At 36.5% G+C, this 22946-nt stretch overlaps 2 long non-coding RNA genes across 4 annotated transcripts in view; both read right to left on the bottom strand.

Moving 5' to 3' along the window:
- LOC147584669 (uncharacterized) overlaps positions 1–22946 on the bottom strand; it is a 249630-nt gene that overhangs the window by 21200 nt on the left and 205484 nt on the right. The gene's annotated exons all lie outside the window — the stretch shown is intronic.
- The window catches only part of LOC147584670 (uncharacterized), a 58260-nt gene continuing 46478 nt past the window's right edge, over positions 11165–22946 (bottom strand). The window contains exon 2 of the long non-coding RNA XR_015255730.1: positions 11165–11914. This is a non-coding gene — a long non-coding RNA (uncharacterized LOC147584670). The remainder of the gene's footprint in view (positions 11915–22946) is intronic.

Here is a 22946-nt window from a genome sequence, read left to right as displayed (position 1 = left end):
CTGACTTCTAGGGGAAAACGAAGCAATTTCAGTCCTACTTCAATCTGTTATCAGGTTCATCTGTTCTATTTGCTTTCTTTATTTTTTTCTTTTTCGTTTTCTCCTTTACAATTTTTTCCTTTTTCTTGAATACACAAAGAGAAAAAAATCATTTTTATTTTCAATTTTTATTAAAATACTTTTCTTTAATTTTTATTATTATACTTTTTACTTTTGTGTAAATTTTTTCAAATTCTATGATACTTCCATCATTTTATTTAATCTACTTCAGTGTATTCACCTTTTCAGATTTTGAAACAATTTCCTTTTTTTCTTTCCTTTTCTTTTTTTCGCTTTTTCATTTCTTTTCTTTTTATTGAATGCAGAAAGAGAAAAAACTTCATTTTTACTATCAATTTCTATTAAAAATATTTTTACTTAATTTTATTACTATATTTTTGGCTTTTATGTAATATTTTTCAAATTCTATTTTACTTCCATCATTTTATTTTAGTCTACTACAGTGTATTCACTTCAAATTTTCAAGCGATTTCTTTCTTTTTTCTTTTTTATTCTCTTTTTCATTTCCTTTTTTCTTAAATACAGAAGAGGAAAAATTCATATTTATTTTTAATTTTTATTAAAAATATTTTTCTTTAATTTTTTTCTACTATATTCTTTTCTTTTGTGTAATTTTTTTCAAATTCTATTTTACCCCCATCATCTCATTTTAGTCCATTTCACTGTATTCATTTTTTCAAGTTCTCAAATGATTTCCTTTACCTGCCCCCTTTTTTTCTCTAATCTGTCAAACCACTTTCAACACCTACAGAAAAACACACCTAGGATCTAGCATCATCTATTGGATTTCAGAGTGTGTGTGTGTTTTTAATTTTTAATTTTAATATTTTTTAATTATATTTTCTAATTTCAATTTTTCTGCCTCATTAATTCCTTTTCTCCCTTCAAAATGACAAAACGAAGGAATTCACCTCAAAAGAAAGAGCAGGAAGAAACGACAACCAGGGATTTAACCAACACATATACGAGCAAGATGTCTGAAACAGAATTTAGAATCATGATAATAAAAATATGAGCTGGAGTAGAAAATAGGTTAGAATCCCTTTCTGCAGAGATAAAAGAAGTAACAAATAGCCAGAATGAAATTAAAAATCCTATAACTGAGCTGCATTCATGGATGGATGCTGCAGTGGGAAGGATGGATGAGGCAGAACAGAGAATCAGTGATATAGAGGACAAACTTATAGAGAATAATGAAGCAGAAAAAAAGAGGGAGATGCAGGCAAGAGCACAATTTAAGAGTTAGAGAAATCAGTGACTCATTACAAAGGAACAACATCAGAATCATAGGGGTCCCAGAAGAGGAAGAGAGAGAAATAGGGCTAGAAGGGTTATGTGAGCAAATCATAGCTGAAAACTTTCCTAACTCGGGGAAAGACACACACATCAAAATCCCGGAAGCACAGAGGACCCCCTTTAGATTCAACAAAAACCAACCATCAACAAGACATATCACAGTCAAATTCACAAAATTCTCAGACAAGGAAAGAATCATGAAAGCAGCAAGGGAAAAAAAGTCCCTAACCTACAAGGGAAGACAGATCAGGCTCGCAATAGACCTATCCACAGAAACGTGGCATGCCAGAAAGGAGTTGCGGGATATATTCAATGTGCTGAATCAGAAAAACATGCAGCCAAGAATTCTTTATCTAGCAAGGCTGTCATTCAAAAGAGAAGTAGAGATTAAAGGTTTCCCAGACAAACAAAAATTAAAGGAGTTCATGACCACTAAATCAGCCGTGCAAAAAATTTTAAGGGGGACTCTCTGAGGGGAGAAAAGATGAAAAAAAAATATATACATATATATATAGCAAAAGTAACACAGACTAGAAAAGACCAGAGAACACCACCAGAAACTCCAACAGACAAGCATCATAATGCAATGAATTCATATCTTTCAGTACTCATTCTAAATGTCAGTGGACTCAATGCTCCAATCAAAAGACATAGGGTAACAGAATGGATAAGAAAACAAGATCCACCTATATGCTGTTTACAAGAGACCCACTTTAGACCGAAAGACACCTTCAGATTGAAAATAAGGGGATGGAGAACCATCTATCATGCTAATGGTCAACAAAAGATAGCCTGAGTAGTCATACTTATATCAGACAATCTAGACCTTAAAAAAAGACTGTATCAAGAGATGCAGAAGGGCATTATATCATAATCAAGGGGTCTATCCACCAAGAAGACCTAACAATTGTAAACATTTATGCGCCAAATGTGAGAGCACCCAAACATATAAATCAACTAATCACAAACAAACAACAAAAAACCCATCGATTGTAATAACATAATAGTAGGAGACTTCAACACCCCACTCACAGCAATGGACAGATCATCTAAATAAAAATTCAACAAGGAAACAATGACTTTGAATGACACACCAGACCAGATGGACTTCACAGATATATTCAGCACATTTCATCCTAAAGCAGCAGAATATACATTCTTCTCCAGTGCACATGGAACGTTCTCCAGAATAGACCATATACTGGGACAAAAATCAGCCCTAAGTAAGTACAAAAAGATCAAGATCATACCGTGCATATTTTCAGACCACAACGCTATGAAACTCGAAATCAACCACAAGGAAAAATTTGGAAAGGTAACAAATACTTGGAGACTGAAGAACATCCTACTAAAGAACGAATGGGTTAACCAAGAAGTTAAAGAGGAAATTAAAAAGTAGATGGAAGCCAATGAAAATGATAACACCACAACCCAAAACCTCTGGGACCCAGCAAAGGCGGTCATAAGAGGAAAGTATATAGCAATCCAGACCTTCCTAAAGAGGGAAGAAAGGTCTCAGATACACAACCTAACCTAATGCCTTAAGGAGCTGGAAAAAGAACAGCAAATACAACCCAAAACCAGCAGACAACAGGAAAAAATAAAAATTAAAGCAGAAATTAATGCTATCGAACCCAGAAAACAGTAGAACAGATCAATGAAACCAGAAGCTGGTTCTTTGAAAGAATTAACAAAATTGACAAACGACCAACCAGTTTGATCAAGAAGAAAAAGGAAAGAACCTAAATACATCAAATCAAGAATGAAAGAGGAGAGATCAGAACCAACACAGCAGAAATAAAAACAATAATAAGAAAATATTTGAGCAATTATATGCCAATAAAATGGGCAATCTGGAAGAAATGGACAAATTCCTAGAAACATAAACACTACCAAACTGAAACAGGAAGAAATAGAAAATTTGAACAGACCCATAACCAGTATGGAAATTGAATTAGTAATCAAAAATCTGCCAAAAAAAAAAAAAAAGAAGGGTCCAGGGCCAGAGGGCTTTCCAGGGGAATTCTACCAATCATTTAAGGAAGAGTTAACACCTATTCTCTTGAAGGTGTTCCAAAAAATAGAAATGGAAGGAAAGCTTCCAAACTCTTTCTATGGAAGCCAGCATTACCTTGATTCCAAAACCAGACAGAGACCCCACTAAAAAGAACTATCAACCGATTTCCCTGATAAACATGGATGCAAAAATCCTCACCAAATATTAGCCAACCAGACCCAACAATACAGTTAAAAAATTATTCACCATGACCAAGTGGGAATTATCCCTGGGATGCAGGGCTGGTTTAATATCCCCAAAATAATTAATGTGATTCATCACATCAAGAAAAGAAAACACAAGAACCATATGATCCTCTCAATAGATGCAGACAAAGCATTTGACAAAATACAGCATCCTTTCTTGATAAAAATGCTCAAGAAAGTAGGAATAGAAGGATCGTAATCATAAGGATTACGATCTATAGAAGGATCGAGATCATAAAAGCCATATATGAATGACCCAACGCTAAGATCATCCTCAATGGGGAAAAACTGACAGCTTTGCCCCTAAGGTCAGGAGCAAGACAGGGATGTCCACTCTCACCACTGTTATTCAACGTATTATTGGAAGTCTTAGCCTCTGCAATCAGACAACGCAAAGAAATAAAAGGCATCCAAATCGGTCAGGAGGAGGTCAAACTTTCACTCTTCACAGATGACATGATACTCTATATGGAAAACCCAAAAGATTCTACGAAAAAACTGCTAGAATTGATTCATGAATTCAGCAAAGTTGCAGGACATAAAATCAACGCACAGAAATCGGTTGCATTCTTATACACCAACAATGAAGCGACAGAAAGAGAAATCAAGGAATCAATCCCATTTACAGTTGCACCAAAAACCATAAAATACCTAGGAATAAATCTCACCAAAGAGGTGAAAAATCTATATGCTGAAAATTATAGAAAGCTAAGGAAAGAAATTGAAGAAGACACAAAAACATGGAAAAAGATTCCATGCTCCTGGATAGGAAGAACAAATATTGTTCAAACGTCGAAACTACCCAAAGCAATCTACATATTCAATGCAATGCCTATCAAAGTAACACCAGCATTCTTCACAGAGCTAGAACAAATAATCCTAAAATTTGTATGGAACCAGAAAAGACCCCGAATAGCCAAAGCAATCTTGAGAAAGAAAATCAAAGCAGGAGGCATCACAATCCCAATCTTCAAGCTATACTACAAAGCTGTAATCATCAAGACAGTATGGTACTGGCACAACAACAGACACTCAGATCAATGGAACAGAATAGAGAGCCCAGAAAAGGACCCACAAACGTTTGGCCAACTCATCTTTGACAAAGCAGGGAAGAATATCCAATAAAATAAAAATGGTCTCTTCAGCATGTGGTGCTGGGAAAACTGGACAGCGACATGCAGAAGAATGAACCTGGACCACTTTCTTACACATACACAAAAATAAGCTCAAAATGGATGAAAGACCTCAATGTAAGAGAGGAAGCCATCAAAATCTGAGGAGAAAGCAGACAACAACTTCTTTGGCCTTAGCCACAGCAACATCTTACTCAGGAAGTCTCTGGAGGCAAGGGAAACAAAAGAAAAAATCAACTACTGGGACCTCGTGGAAATTAAAAGCTTCTGCACAGCGAAGGAAACAATCAGCAAAACTAAAAGCAAGCAACAGAATGGGAGAAGATATTTGCAAATGACATACCAGATAAAGGGTTAGTATCCAAAATCGATAAAGAACTTATCAAACTCAACACCCAAAAAACAAAGAATCCAGTGAAGAAATGGGCAAAAGACATGAATTGACACTTCTCCAAGGAAGACATCCAGATGGCCAAGTGACACATGAAAACATGCTCAACATCACTCATCATCAGGGAAATCCAAATCAAAACCACAATGAGATACCACCTTACACCTGTCAGAATGGCTAACATTAACAACTCAGGCAACAACAGATGTTGGCGAGGATGCGGAGAAATAGGATCTCTTTTGCATTGTTGGTGGCAATGCAAGCTAGTGCAGCCACTCTGGAAAACAGTATGGAGGTTCCTCAAAAAACTAAAAATAGAATTCCCCTACCACCCAGCAATTGCACTACTAGGCATTTATCCATGGGATATAGGTTTGTTGTTTCAAAGGGGCACATGTGTCCCCATGTTTATAGCAGCACTATCAACAATAGCCAAAGTATGGTAAGAGCCCAAACGTCCATCGATGCATGAATGGATAAAGAAGATGTGGTGTGTATATTTATATATATATATATACACACACATATATACATATGTATATATACATATATATACACACATATATATACACATATATACACATATATATATATACACACATATATACATATATACATAAAAACATATATATATATATATATATATATATATATATATATATATACACAGAATGGAGTATTTCTTGGCAATCAAAAAAATGAAATCTTGCCCTTTGCAACTACGTGGAGGGAACTGGAGGGTATCATGCTAAGTGAAATTAGTCAAAGAAAGACAAACAGCATATGACTTCACTGATATGAGGACTTTAAGAGAAAAAAACAGATGACCATAAGGGAAGGAAACAAAAGTAATATAAAAAGAGAGAGGGGGAGGAAACAGAAGAGATGCATAAATATGGAGAACGAACTTAGGGTTGCTGGAGGGTTTGTGGGAGGGGGGTTTGGCTAAATGATTTAGGGGCATTAAGGAATCTACTCCTGAAGTCTTTTGCACTGTATGCTAACTAATTTGGATGTAAATTTTAAAAAATAAAAAATAAAATTAAAAAAATAAAGTATTCCACAGAAATTGTGAGAGAATTTGCGATTAAGAAGGGAGATAGAACTAAAAGAAAATGGTTTATTATATATTCCAAATCTATTTGCATATGAATAATGTAATGGCTATATTTATCTTTCAACTCTGCCAAAATTTAGTTGTAAATAAAATAGAACCTGCTCAAAATCTGGCACAGGCTAAATTATGAGTCCAAATCCTAGGGCTTTGTGATGCAATTCATACGATTTACAACTACTGTGCCCTTTTGATTTGTTTTGTTTTCTTCAATTTTAGAACATGTAAACATGCCTATTCCTTGATATTAAGCCAGATACTTCTTTTGTTCTTTAGGCTTTCAACTGTTTACTAGGATATATGGATATTAAAATATTTCAAAATCCTTGAGAGCAGAAACTCCATCCTGAAGTCCTGACTTATGTCACTAAATATTTGGGTCCTGTAATGCTACATTCTCTTGGGATGATTTCACCACCTGACGATTTGAAGAACATCATTCCCAGCTCAGCGTTAACACGTGATATGGCCAGTATTCAGATATAGCTAGAACTACTGTTTCATTTATCTTTTTTTTTTAATTTAGTTATTTATTTTTAGAAAGAGAGAGAGGGAGAGAGAGAGAGAGAGAGAGAGAGAGAATCTCAAGCAGGCTCAAACCATCAGCGCAGAGCCCAACCCGTCACTTGAACACACAAACTGTGAGATCATGACCTGAGCTAAAATCAACAGTCAGATGCTTAACCAACTGAGCCACCCAGGTGTCCCTATTACATTAATCCTATTTCAATCTTTCAAATTCCTTTTTTTTTTTTTTTTTTTTTTTTGGTGCACTGAAATCTGACTGCAGTAGAGTTGCATTTTACACAGAGAGTATCTTTTGAGTGCAAAATGATACACCTTGATGGTATGGTCTTGAGTGAGGGCTTGGGATGTCAGATGTACTTATGGCAAAGCTGGTTGACTCCACAGAGTTCTGATTGGTTATCAGGTTCTGTTTGCAGGATGCGAAGGGTGAAGGTTATCTGTATTGCCCTCCGCAGTGGAAATCTCTGGAAACCTCTGTCTTATATTCTTAAATTTGTAATCTGCCATATAGTGTACCATTTATCTGAACAATGACTTATATAAACAGAAAATTATCTATAAATTTCTAAAAAGCATATGCCAGATATAAAGAAAAAGGGGCTGTATTTTAACTTTAAATTTTTAAAAATGTGGATAAGTCTGAAGTATTTATTTCAGAAGAATAATGTGGCACAAGAATTATCTGGAATAATATGGTCACAAATCATTACATGAATATTTGTACCTGAAGCAATAGAAAAAAAGAAACATTTTAAAAACTGCAAAAAAAAAAAAAAGTGGACTTTATAAACTAAAAATGAGTTAGATTCACCAATCCGGAGAACATACTTTCAGATGCACATGAAAACAGTAATTCTCCAGGTGTATTTTAGGGTCTGGAATTATCAGCATGACAAAAGAAACTTTTATAAATGCAAATTATCAGGCTCATTGCAGACCAAATGAATCCAAAGGGAGAAAGGTTAACCAACTCATTTTAAAGATCCGCTCCCTAGTCCCCCAAGAGATTATGTTGCATGATACAGGTTGTGAATTACTGCTATAAACTATGGTGTAAGATATGGTAAATCATTCCCCACTCTTTCATCAGTGCAGGTAATCTTAAATTAAAAAAGAGAACAAAAACTCAACTGTACCAGGTATAAATTTGACATTTCATCTTGTAGCCCAAGTACAATTTTAAGTGACACCAAATTTAGTCTTTGTTCTCACATTTCTCTACTTCCATTTGTAGCTTTGATAATAGTTCAATGGAGTTTACCATGTATTTGTATATACTCTTAAACTGAGTTTTCAGTGATCATGGCTCGTCAAGGTTAATTGTGACACCAATAATTTCTATTTCAGTGCTCATGGCTTGTGAGACTGCAGGTGTGGCTGGCTTCTGACAGCATTCCAAGTGTAGAGCACCCTCTGCTTTCCAGTTGAGCCTAAGATACTAACAATACAGGGGTCACTGTGAAAAGCTAATTTTAGGTAGCTTCCGGAGGCTATGATTCTTGCCACAAAGTGGCTAATTATGAATTCTATGGCGTGAATGATACTTTTTTTCTTCCTACTGTTACCTTGTTCCCAGTCTTGCCACCATATAAACCCAGTATAGCATATGGGCATTTGACATTGGCAACCTGGAAGGCTCAGAAGAAATGTAACATGTGAACTAAAATATCCATGAAATTGCTATAAAGGTTAATTTGAAGATGGGCAATTTTAGGCAAATGTTGAGACTGGGAAAACAATTTTTGCTCTAGTACAACTTTAATAGGACTTGTGTCGTGAAACTAAACTAAGATTTGAGAAGATTATACGAAAAAATGTTTACTTGTTGACATCAGATACCGGCAGTCTGATTACCATTTAGGACTTAAGTAGTGATAGTGTTTATTTAATAAATGTGTATGTGCAATTTTGTGGTATATGGATGGGATTGTTTTGCGTGCACATTTATGCATTCATAAAATTCACAGTGTCTTTTGTTTTTTTTTCATTGTACACACTTTCAGATTTTCTTTGGGCCTCTTGCTAGCACTCCCAGTGGCAACCATGTGTTCACATGGTGCCATTATTCTCATAGTTGAATCTGAGTACCTATTGTGAATTTGTGAGGTGGCCAGATGGGATTAGATTTATACAATTTTTAAGGAGAGGTACACCTAGCAAAGTGAAGTCACTTATGCAATAACTAAACTGACAGTTTTTCGTATTATAACACAGGAATTTCATTGAAATAAGGGTCAAGAATTTGATTAAGTTGAATTCAAAGACACACTAAGGCTTGCTATTCCAGGTGTGGTCTGGAGACCATTAGCATCAGCGTCACCTGCATGCTCATCAGAAACACATAATCTGAGGAACCACCACAGACTGAAGTGGAATCTGTTTTGAACAAGATTCCAGATGATTGGTATGTTTATTAGAATTTCAGGCGCACAGACTGGGGAAAGATAAATAATATTTGATTTATCCAGTATATTGTTCTTTACCACCAAAAATGAACATGCACTTTGATTTACTGAGGTTTTCAACAGCCACGTTGGGGATTAAAGTTCACAGAAATTATCGCGCTGTCAGTAATCACAGATATAAGTATATCTCATAAAAGTATAGCCTCTTCATTGTTGTTGTTGCTGTTGTTTTTAGATGTACTATTCTAGGACCCGTTTAATAGCTATTTGATACTGAGCAAGTTAGTTTTCTCCTGCTTAACTTCCTCATCTATAAAATGGGGATAATAATAATATTTAATTATAAGGCTGTAGTGAGGATTATATGAATTATGCGTGTAAAATATTTAGAAGAGTGTCATACACATAGAAAGCACTCAACATTTAGTCTTAATATTGTTTTGTTTTGTTTTGTTTTTTAATTTTATGTCAGGCACCAATGTTAGGCCACTGATTGCATGAAGTTTTTGATCGTAGGCTCCAGAGAAATGCATGGGCCACCCCTGAGGTCTGCCACATCTCAGCCAAGTTCAGCCAGGGCAGCCGAAGGTATAATAGCGGTACCCATGATCAGTACTATTTTATAGCCCCCTTCATCAAAGAGGTATAGCAAACCCTCAGAAAGATGGCTGATGGCATTAAAGATAAGACATGAAAGAAACAGAACTTTCTCAAGGACGTAATTTTTTTTGTCTGACGGGATTTACAGAAAGCATGGTATACTTGAAAGAGAAATCTGGCCAGAGGGGATAAACCTCACTTGGTATTCTGGCCACTCCAGGTATTGACACATCTCTTGATTTTTAAAACAGTGTGTTTTTACTTAGTATCAATTTTTCTAGAAGATTTACTTAGGATCAAACTTTTAGAAATATGATTATTTTAGAATAGTTGTATCCCTTGCTTAAATGTAATAACAAAAAATGTACAGGCTGGGTCTTTGAAAAAGCAATTTCAGATAATGTTTCACAGAGAATTATAATGAATCAGTGTAACATTGCTTTCTTCTTAAAAAGAAAAAAATAAAGATAAGAAAATACAGCTAAAAACAACTCTTTGAAAATGAAGACTCTTTTTATGTTTGGCATGTTGAAAGTGAAAATAGTTTATGGCAGCATTTATGGAATACCCAAGACTGTCTACAAATGCAAAGTGAATAATCACGATGATGATCGCATTAGAAACAAATGCTATTATACATGGGCGTTTGTGAAGTGCAAATGACTACAGCATTGCTTCTGATCCTAACAGCAAAGTAGGTGTTATTATTATTATCAGGTGGTATCATTTCTCTTTTAAAGATATTGTATATAATGACCAGAGAAGTTATATAACTTGTCCCAGGTCTCTGACAAGGTAGTACCAAGAGATAACCAGATGGGCCACTCCCATTGGTCTACATCAATGTCTTTTCTTAAGCTAGGTCAGAGAAACTTGTCCTCTAAGAATAACACTTGTGCTTTTCCCCAAACCAAATTGCTGCACTAATTTTTATATTTATGTCCAGAGCCTCCACTCTACTGGTACTAGAGGAAGTAAGCATTCAACCCAGGTGCATATGTACAATTCTAAAATCCCTACTCTTAAAAATTCATTATTGTGCAGTTGGCCATTATTGACAGTGACCACTGTAGACATTCTCATTTGCTAGACAACTAGTTCTATAGAAGAAACACTATTTCTATTTCTATTAGCATCACCTGAACCATAGGGCAAGAAAATGCATAGCATTAGTTGTCCTGCACATCAGACATGTATGATGCTCTTCCGTGTTTCTTCTGAAAAATCTGGCTCCTTAGTGTATAAATTGTTGGTGGTTGGTGTAGGTTTGCTAATGATTTAAAGACACAACATAGTCAAGTTTCTCGCATTAGAGGTATGCAGGATTGCTTAGAAGGGGATCTCTCTTTTCCAAAACAAAATAAACAGAAGCCACTGGAGGGAGGATTTATATTTGATTTGAATCTCATCACAATCTTTTTTTCTCCCAGGGGAAAAATAAAGGGAACATTAAGCCCATTATGCTTGAATAAACTTTTGAATTTGCAAGATGTGAGCAACCAAATTTCAATTTACATCAGAACGATTAAATATAATTGTTTCTAAATCCTTGTAAGACAGGGCTCAGGACAACCATTTCTAAATCTATGGTTTTTATACAAATCATTTTCTAACTGCTCTCTGTATTTATAACTCTGTGACTTTTCTCATGAACTTCTTTTCTTTAAAGTTTTGATTTTTGCAGCCTGTTTCATTTTTTTGAAAGTTCAAAACTGACATTTGGCAAAGAGGTTCCCAATTCACCTGAATTCAAGAGAAAAAGGGATGTGTTACCAAACTGCCTAATATCCACAGCATGGAGTGAATGCTTATTGGAGGTAGGAGATAACTTACAGGAGGAAATAGAAAGAAGAGATATAGCTAACATTTACAGAAACTACTTATGAAACCCCAGGAAGTGTCTTTAGAACAATAACACCTTGGGAGTGACATTCCTGAGTCCATTTCCTAGGAAGCATCACTGTGCGTGCGTGTCCAGAGAAGCTGGCTTCAGGGTTTTGCATGGGGGAGATAGAGTTCTGCCAGATGGGCACACACAGTGTGGGATATACACCAGTGCCGTGTCTGTGCTGTCTCCGTCTGTGCAGCATATGGGATGAGGCTGTGCCTTTGATGAGAAACAAGCCTGTAAGATAAATACGACTCATCCTTGCAGATACATGGGAACATAAGAAATATAAGAAATCCAAGCAGAAACCTTGATAGATTTGGCCACACATAAATTTCAAATGTCCACGCATTAAAACACATTAAACGGGGCATTTCAATAGAAAAATACGGTAAGAAATATAAGCTGACAATATAAGCTGACACTATAAGCTCAAGACATAAAAGACAACCTATGAAGGAGCCTCGGAATGTATTGAACTTCACTTGTAATCAAACAAAAAAGGAACGCAATTAAAATAACAATGAAACCCCATTGGTAAAGACCAAAAGAAGAGGGAATGAATGTTAGCAACAAGTAGGAAACTGGCCCTTTTATACATTGTTATTGAGAATGGAGGAAATACATGATAAATACACTTGAAAGATAAACTATCTTATCTGTCTGTCTATCTATCTGTCTTAAACTCAAGCTTAAAGTGTCTGTGATTTTGATACAGTAATATCATGTACTGGAATTTGTCAAAAAGACAGTTACAAATACACACACACACACACACACACACACACACACACACATATATTTGGAATTTCATTATAGTATTTTTTGGTAAATGTTAAAAATGGAAATAGAGACAACCTAAGTGTTAGAGTTTATATATGTGTATTATTTCATGGCAAATTTTCCTGACATGATTCATGAAAGTAGTCAAAAACATAGTTTTAAAGAATGTGTAAGGATATAGTGGTTATAATTACAATTATTATTGATTTAAAAAGTTTACAACACAACATGTACCATATAAGGTTAATTATGTAATTATAACATGAAAATTCAGAACCAAAAATTTTAAAAATGGCTGTGTCTGGGTTATAGAATATTTTTCGTTACTCTTTTATCAAATTCACAAAGGTAAATGTGTCTAATGTACTGAATGTTATATAATTATGTGCAAAAATTTCCTAAACTGAATCTTTTTAACTTCTAGATTTAATTGCAGGAGATGATAAATTAAAAATAGATTTTTGTTTTCAGGTCTGGGGGATACATCCATAAAAATAGATAATATTCTTACATCACTATTTATCTCTCTGGGTGATGATGATTCAGCTCATTTATATCCTGCCCACCCACTCATTCCTTTTCCTACCAATAGAATCATATCCTGCAGTTTAATTTTTCAGTTGGTTAAAATATTAAAGTAAATAAAAACTTTTAAACCACATTTTTATTAACTAGAAATTACCTCCACTCACTTTGTTAGGTTATAAGTGCCCTATTCCTTCATTCTCTTGCTCTCTACTATTCTGTATCTGACATTTATAATATTATTTTGTATCTGTAAGACAGCAGCTATTCTGTAACCACATTGTGTAGAGATTGACTCTCATATTAGAAAACAATTGGCAAGTATAATGCTTGATTATGACTATGTCATATTTGTCACTTCAAGGCCAAGTGGTTTGATTCCTCTTTGGCTATGCTGTCATGATCACTGGGCAGTAAAGTAGAATGTTCCTCAGATCAAATGCATTTTCTTACATGCCATGGAAGCCATGAAAATGAACTTTGTAATATGGCTATGTATATATGTATGTATACACACACACACACACACACACATATATATATATATATATATATATATATATATATACACGATGGAATACTACTGGGTGATGAAAAATAATGAAATCTTGCCATTTGCAACAAAATGGATGGAACTAGAGGGTATCACATTAAGTGAAATAAGTCAGTCAAAGACAGTTATATGATTTCACTCATATGTGGAACTGAGAAACTTGACAGATGATCATAGGGGAAGGAAAGGAAAAATAATATAAAAATAGAGAAGGAAGCAAACCAGAAGAGACTCTTAAATACAGAGAACAAACTGAAGATTGAGGGGGTAGAGGGGCAGGGGGTCGATTACATGGCTAATGGCATTAAGGAGGACACTCTTTGGGATGAGCACTGGGTGTCATACGTAAGAGATGAATAACTGGTTCTACTCCTGAAGCCAAGACTACACTGTATGATAACTAACTTGAGAATAAAACAAAAAACAAAAAAACAAAAAGCAAAAAAGAATTGAGCCTTGTAAACCTTCAACTACAGGGAGCAGAGTAGCCAAGGATCCTGGCTGCTGTGCTCTGAAATCAGTGCTGGCACTGCATAAATCCTGAAGCCAGATTCCCTGGGGGATGCTCCTGGCCAAGGACTGCACAAAGGAGGGTCGCGGAGGCAGGCCAGTCCTGGATCACATAGCACTCTTCTCTGGGCTGCTGCTAGAACTACCTGAAGGGCTACTGCATCTCCCTTAGACATTGTAGATGCTCCTACCATAACTTCCTTCCGTTTTCCTCTTTCAAATTTGCCTAGCCCTCTGAAAGCCCTTCCAGCTGCCCAGCTCCTTGCCTACTTTCTCACAGGATCACTTACCCTAATCAAATCTGTTCAGGGGGAAGCTTACTATGCCCTCTACTTCTCTGGTTCCCTAACACAGATGCCAATATTTCCTCAAAATGATGAGATATTTTAATTTGCTTTTATTTTAATCCTTGGTTTTCTATGTTTCCTTAGTGATATCATTATACTAATTATTAATGATATCAGTCATTATTTTATGTAGTGTCCATTAATTATTAATTAAAATATTAATATACTATTCTATTAATAATGAAGTAACCATTTCCCTTTAATCTATGTTTTATTACATAACTTTTTTCAAAGTCTCAGTTATAGTGTCAATTCTGATGCATACCATTTCTTTTATTTTTATTTTTAATTAAACATGTTTATTTGTTTTTGAGAGTGAGAGAGACAGAGAATGAGCAGGGGAGGGGCAAAGAGAGAGGGAGACAGAATCGGAAGCAGGCTTCAGGCTCCGAGCTGTCAGCACAGAGCCCCACTCGGGGCTTGAACTCAGGAATGGTGAGATCATGACCTGAGCCAAAGTTGGAGGTGTAACCAATGAAGCCAGCCAGGCACTCTTGATGCATACCATTTCTTCATGCCCGTGACCCCCTTCCTGGAGAACTCTGCTTTCTTGCTTTGACTCTTAATCTAGAATTTTCTTTTTCTGATCTCCAGGTTTGAAATCACTATTGACTGGATCTCAGGATCTTTTATTCCTCATTTTTTTTCTGAGGCGCATACGTAACTAATTTCCTAAGAAAGGATGTGCCAGAATTAAATTTCCAAGTTTTGGAATTTTGTAATGGCTTTGTTCAGACTCAGATATTATTGATAACCTGTCAGGATCTTCAATTCTAGGCAGAAAATACTTATCCCTCAGAAGGTAGAAGGCCTTGTTCTACTGTCTTCTAATATATAGTTTTGCTAATAAGAATTCTGAGAACAGTTTATTTTATTTTTTGTTCGGTTTGTTTTCTTTTGATTATTGATAATCTTTTTCTCCTCTCTGAATTCTCTTATAATCTTTTCTATATTATTCACATGTTCAATTTTACAGCAATATATATGAAGGTATACATTTTGTGCATATGTGTACAATTGGTAAAAATACTATTCAGATCCCATGTTATCTTTTATAGATGCCTGTATTCCATTTTCTTTGTTGTCCTTTTCTCAAATACCATCAGTTCGAGAATCAGTCGCATGGGTTTCTCTTCTATGTCTTGTTTAACCTCCATTCTCAGGGGTTTTTTATTTGGTTGATACAGAAAGTATAGCCCCTATTTATTTATTCCATAGCTTCTCTGGCATTTCTTATGAACCTCATGCCACTGGTAAGGAAACAGATATTTCAGATAACGATATCACAGTTTTTTTTCCTGTTAAAATAATTTATTCATAGTTATCTTACCACCAGGGCTGATTTAAATAGTTCTTTTCATATAGATGAGTGTCTTTTAGACTGTGTTCCCCCCTCTCTTCCCCAAAATGGCAGCTGTATATAAGAGGTTCTTGTTGTGTCCTTGTTGTTGTTAAGAGGATCTCAGGTTCATGAATTTCTGTGCTATTTTCTGTTGTAGGGGCTGCTGTGCTATGACTACTGGATAGGTAACCACTGTCTTTGCACTGGCTCTGTTTGGCATTTTGTGGGACATGCCTATAACTGCAGCGAGGATCTATGGTTCTTGTTCTTTGTGTCTGAAAGTCATCATATTCTAGACTTCTTTTTTCTAACCGTCAGCCTGTAAATTTTTACTCCTACGCTCAGCCCTTTCTTTTTATTTTGTGAAATAAGCAATTATTTCCCAACTGCCAGTTCCCTGCACATAGGTTGGGGGTGGAGGTAGAGAATTATCCCTGTATCTTCACTAATTACTTCACCCAACATTCTCATTCTTCACTTGCATAATCCCTCTGACAGCTTGGTTGGCAGGGCCCTAATGTTCTTCAGTGGACCCATGGCTTTCTCCATGCTAGGTCAACAGCAACAACACACTTGCTTTATATGTTCAGGCTTCCCAGTGCATATTTGGTAGTATCTGAAACCTGTACTTTGCTAAGATTAGGACCTAATGGACATAGTGTCAGTTAGGAAGGGAGACCTCTTCATACAACCACTATCTTCCTTCTTCCTTTAACAACCCTCAAGGTCGGAAAGGAGCAGCCCTTTCTTTTATTTATTTTTTCCTCTTTCAGGCCAGTCTCATGATGCAGCCCAGTGGCAGGTAGAATCAACAGGGAAACCAGTTCTGTGGTAGAAAAGCACAGATCAGGAGGTGTTTTAAGAATATTGTATTTACCACTGGACTTTTAGGTGTCCTCTGAGGAACACTTCTATATTCCCCTCCTGAATGTGGAATTTATTGAAAAATAATACAGAGAAGTCAGATAAGTGGAGAAAAATGGCATTTTTATGACTAACAGAGCTGTTTGGTGAATGTGGCTTCAAGAATATGGCCATTTGACTCTGCATTGACAGTAAAGAGCCTGCTTGGGGTTCTCTCTCTCTCCCTCTCTCTTTGCCCCTCCCCTATACACATGTGCTCTCTCTCTCTCAAAATACATAAATAAACTAAAAAAACCTGGTATGCTTAAATAAAAATTGGTTTAAAAAAAGAATATAACCACTTGGATTTGGAAATGCTTCACCTCAGGGTTAAACGACTGACCCACACGATATTGGCAGCACTGAACAAAGATGGCATTTCCGACCAGGGAAAGCTTATCCTCTGGAGGAGTGAAAGAAGTAGGCACCCTGTGAGCTAGGTGTCCCAACAGGAGAACTTGGAGTACCCCGAGCCCATCAAGCAAATGTATCATTTCTCTGCCCTTAGAGGACAGGAAGGAGCACAGTGGAGTAGATGTGTTCTTCCCTGACCTTTATTCCTTGGGTTCTGAGGTAGGAATTTGTTCCTCTTTCTTTGAAATATGAGGAATGGGAAATAAATATTCAGATTTTTTTCTTGTTAGATTAAACCATTAATTCTATGATCACCGCGATTGCAGCTGCCCACTTGCATGGAGGAGAGGGATGACTGATGAGGCTAGCCCTGTTTCCAACTTCATGATGCCCCTCCCCTAATGCCAGCCTGGCTTCTGTGTTCCTCCTCCTGGATTCACTGGCAGGAAGTTAGTTTCTTCCCCAGAGGGTTTTGAAAACGGTTAGAACCTTAGGGTTTCCGTCCAGAGGAATCAGCATCACTGGAGGCTTGTTAGAAATGCAGAATTTGTTAGAAATGTGAAATTTCAGACCCAGCCCCATCTACTGATTCTGTAGTTTAACAGGATCTCTAGGTAATTCTTATGTACATCGAAGTTGGAGAAGCACTAGTGTAGAACAAGTCATTAATTAAGCGATCTCAAAGGCTTTGCTACATCCTAAACTGAGTATTTCCTCCCAATTTCCCAGCACAAATTACGCATGACTGCGATCTTCAATGTTCCTCATTGAGATTATGAAACGAAATTAAATGGTTGTGGATGAAGTAATCGATGAGATTAAATGGGAGCTAGTGGAAGAGACTGATGGCAGTCTGTCACACATTCTCCATGTTTATGCAGTTCGGAAGAATACGTTCCAATTCCAAATGGAATCCCCTCCCCCCAATAATGAATATAAAACTTGAAAATATATCAGAGTTCATAGTTACCGTTAAAGTAAAGAAATTAAATCCTTAAATTAAATTAATTAAAGAAATTAAATTAAGCTTTTTGACGCTGTGAACTACCGTGGCTTTCTGCGATGCTCAGGCGGGTAACCCACGCTGAAGGCTGGCCAGCGGAGAGCTCGCTCTCGGCGGCTGCTGCCAGGACTGTCATCCCCTTACTCATACTGTCTTCTCACTCAGAAAGTGGCATTTGAGGCATATGTGCCTTTAGCGATGTGTGGAAATTTGCACTGATGATGGCCCAGTTCCCAGATCTGGAGATCTCTTTTTTCCTGTGTTATTGGGCATAACGCAAAAGAGGAAAAAATCCTCCTTGTGACCAATGTCTCCACACAACATTGCGAAGCCCTGACCGTCTTTTTTTTCTTTCACCTTTTGAATATTTCCAGTCCTGATTAGCATTTCTTTCTACCCTCTCTTTCTCTGCAGTGGGAGGCTATGCCTTTTTTAACTTTTGCTTCCTTTTACCCCTGCACTTTGAGGAAGGCTCTGCTGAGCCTTTTTAGCAGTTTAGCCCATGTTCACCTCTTTTTTTTTCCTCTACCACATGTAGAGCAAGCAATTTTGCTAAATATAAAGATTTATTTTACCCTTTCTCTGGTAGTGTGAGACGTTTGCATTCCCTATCGGATTCTCTAGTTTTGTTTTGTGTGGCCCCTTGGTTTGATAGAGCAAATGAACAAATTCTGGGTCTGTAAAAAACATTGAATATTCAAATAAAATTATGTATTTTCATGTCTCTTCTGAATATTTGCACCAAGGGGACATTTTGCCCTCAGACCAGGGATGAATACGATTTATTACTATCCAGCCTGGTGTGGTGCTGGGTACCTGGTGACTCCTCCCTTTGCACCTGCTTCCTCCAAGCACAAGCAATACTTCCCCACCTACGTTAGCTGGGTGCCCTTGCCTCTCGTTCAGTAACTATATGGTTATATACACTGATGTCACTACTGGTCATTCCCTCTCAAAACCCTTCATACCTTCTCTACCAAACATTTCTAAAGTTTCCCTAACTATTCAGTCCTTATCTTAAAATTGTCATTCATCTTGTTTTGTAGATTCTTTACTTAATTTAATTAAGAGGACACCTCACAATGTTTTTTTGGACTCTTTATTTGATGAGGATCCCAATCAGTAAGACCTTGCTTTTTTTCTGCTATTGTTTATTCATTCATTTGAGGGGAATCCAGTCACTCTTCCTGACCTACTGGAAGCCAAAACAGGTTCCCCTTTTTAATACCTTCCTGAAAACTAATGATACCAAAGTTTGTCTCTCTGCTTTCTAATCTGTATGGCTTGACCTCCAAGATCTCATTTGTCCTCTTTCAAAGGTGTGTATCCTCTCCTTTAAAATCACAGCATTTCTCTTGTGGAAATTCTCTCTTCTTCATGCTTGATGATTATATTTATTTATATTTATATTTGTACTTATTGTGTTTTCACACAATTTATTGTGTTTACACTACTCCTGATATCAAGACAAAAGAGTATTTTTAAGTCGATCTGGTCACTCCTAGATTTCCTGAAAATAAGATTCCTAGACACAGAATGTTCTAGATCAGGTTTTTTGAGTTGCCTTCTTACATCTTTGCAATTGCAATGATTTTATTGACGTGTTTTTTGTCATCAAAGTATGCCCCTTATAAATTAATGGCCTCTTTGTCATATTTTGCAATAAGATCTACTGAGCTCATGTGGATGGAGCCACAATCTTGATCTTTGAAATCTAACATTTTAATCAGAATTTTGGAAACAACTTAATTCAGGTTCTGTTCTGAGACCGAATGAGGGACAGGTCTGACTCAAGAGAAAATATATGTTACTAAAAATTTCTACCCTCAGATGTTTTTCTTTTAACCCTTAATGTAGCTAAAAACTAGGTAAAAACCAGCAGAATACAGAACACCTGATCTGCCACTATCTAGCTCACACGTTGGTCACTCTCTGAACTTCTCACTGGAAATTTAGTTAGCTTTGCAGTTATAAATTGTAATCTGAGGCAACGGCTGAGAAGCACAAGAAAAGCGGGGAGAATAATCCACATTTCAATGATTTCAATGTTAAGTTTAATGACTCTTTGCTTGTTTTAAATAAACATAATGTAGGTCTCAAAGTCTCCTTTGGTTCAATATGATTTATTTGCTACATAAAATCTGTATCAGCTTAGATGGGATTGTGTTTGGTCATGAAGGACCATCTCTTGCCTTAGGTTAGATCAGTGTCAGCAGCAGAGAATTCTATTCCTGCACATTAAGTTCTGTAGAACCCACATTTAATGTCAAAGGCCCATTAAAAACAGCACTGAACCTCTAAAAACAGCGACGGGCGCCTGAGTGGCTCCGTCGGTTAAGCGTCTGATGTCGGCTCAGGTCATAATGTTGTAGTTTGTGAGTTCAAGCCTGGCGCTGGGCTCTGTGCTGACAAGCTCAGAGCCCGGAGCCCGCTTCAGATTCTGGGCCTCCCCCTCTCTCTGCCCCTCCCATGCTCATGCTCTGTCTCTCTCTGTCTCTCAATAATAAATAAACGTTAAAAAGAATTAAAAACAGTGAATCCCCTATGGATAAGCCACTTTGAAAGGCTGAATTCAAAGTGTCACATGACCTTTATATCCTAAAGATTTTCATTAGTACTACACCAAATTTCCATCATATTTGGTCCTCAAATCTGAGTACTTCCACATTTTTAAGGTTTCAAATCATACTAAAGGATGCTGAGTTTTTCTGAAACCAATAGAAAACCACCACTTTCTACTTTTTTCATATTTGAAATAAGACACAGAACAGAAAATGAAATGTGAAATGCTAGGTTAATTATTGATAACGCTGAGTAGAGAAGAGAACATTAGTTAATCTGGCAAAATGTACTTGCTTATCCTTTACCCTAGAATTAGGTAAACTTAGTCATGCAGTCCCTAGTGCCACCGGACATCTGCACACCTCCCCTGCAGGCAGGGACAAGACTCTAAGCTTACTCCATAGAGCAAAAGAGGATGCATATGTCTTGCAAAGCAGCTGGGTGCAGGAGGAAACCTAGGAGGCATTGAGTCAACCACACTCATTTCTTTTCTTAAACGTATTAGTCAGATGTGTTTCTCCCACACATTTGTCTCCTGGGGAGTAGAGTATAAAGTCACTCTTTTCTATGAAAGTAAGAAAAAATGGGGAAAAAAAAACACCTCCACTATATTATGCAAATATAGATGGAGGCAATGGTTTTTGCATTCAGTTGGTTGTTCTTTTCATCAACTTTTTAGCCCGTTATTTTGGGAAATAATTGAAAGGAGTAAATATTGTCTTCTCCAAAGCATGAAAATATTAGTTTTTCTCATTTTGGCAGTGCTAATCAGTTCTCATTGATGGCTGATTTAGTTGTGCTCTTTGAGTGAAGAGGTGAGTGACAGGCCAACTAGATCACTGAGCAAATTTGTGTTTATCTGAGTGAGACAGGGGAGGGACATTTTCTTAATAAAGATGTGATTCCAGTCATAGCTCCACTACTTGACTTCGGGCAAATGGCAATCTTTTTATGCTTTTTATTTCAGTTCTTCAAAATGAACACAAGAATTCCATAAGCTCATTGTTATGACTAAATGAAGAAATATATATATATATATATATATATATATATATATATATACATATATATATACATGTTTTATATATATATATATATATATATATATATATATATATATATATATATATAAATTGCATAACACACTGCCTAACATATTACTGAAGTAAAATTGCCAATCTGGTTATTAATTATTACCAGCATCATTTAAAGACACAAAGTTACTTTATTTATTTGTTTGTTTATTTATTTATTTTGAGAGAGAATGCAGGAGCATAGGGAGGGAGGGGCAGAGAGAGAGAGAGAGAGAGAGAGAGAGAGAGAGAATCCCAACAGGCTCTGTGTTGTCAGCAGGGAGCTTGATGTAGTCTCTGTCTCACGAACCATGAGATCATGACCTGAGCCAAAAGCAAGAGTCGGTTTCTTAACCAACTGAGCCACCCACATGCCCCAAAACAAAGTTACTTTCTGATTTCATGTGTGTTAATATTTTCATACACACACATATAGATTAGATGTAGATACAGATATGTAGATAGATATATAGATAGATATCATGCATAAAACTGATAATTATTGACAATTACTTCAATTCTCTCTCTCTTTTTTAATCTACACAAGATATTACTGCCATTAATCACTGTTTTGTCCTCCAATGAGCATAGACCTTTCTGTTATTTCTCTTTCTAGGCACCTAACTGATAATAGTTAAAATACATCTCACAAGATTTTGCTGTCTGTCAACATCATTACGAAAAGCACATGATTCTGTCAACATTCACTGAGCCTCTGTGGACTCAGGAACAAATGCTACTGTGGCAGAATGTGTATCTCTGTGTGTATCTTTGAGGAGACAATGATAACTATAGTTTTGAGAACAAGGCACAAGAAAAAGAGAGGACAACTCAAGCATGATAAGGGCAAGTGAACTGCTTTAAAAGGATAATCAGAAGATGCAAATCTTAGTATTTTCTAGTTCCCCTATGAAAACTGGAGACATAAAACTTCCAAAAGTAATCTTCCAGACTGCCAATTAGATTGAGGATTATTTGGTAACCTTAATTTTGGTACATCTTCCTGGAGACATGAGGTAACAGATGAAGTGGGAGTTTGAGGGTAGGATAAAAACAGAATTCTGCAAATTTCTTCTGGGCACAAGATTACAAGACACAATGATCTTTGTCACTGCCTGAGGCCCAGATCTTCTTGGCCAAATATTATTCCAGAAAACTGTGAGGCAATGGCTTTTGTGATTATTTTGAGCTTGTGGCCAAGTGGTGTTGTACTTAGTAATGAACAGACATCCTCAACACTGCTTCCGGCACTCATGTCTGCTACTCAGAAAAATGGAGAAGCTACTTCAGAAATTTTTGTTGTGTCTATGAAGA

This window comes from Puma concolor, chromosome A1, assembly GCF_028749965.1.
Source record: "Puma concolor isolate L17-30 chromosome A1, mPumCon1.1.hap2, whole genome shotgun sequence".
NCBI classification, from domain to species: domain Eukaryota; kingdom Metazoa; phylum Chordata; class Mammalia; order Carnivora; family Felidae; genus Puma; species Puma concolor.
The sequence above is the reverse complement of the archived record's forward strand: the minus strand, read 5'-3'. Positions and strand labels throughout refer to the sequence as shown.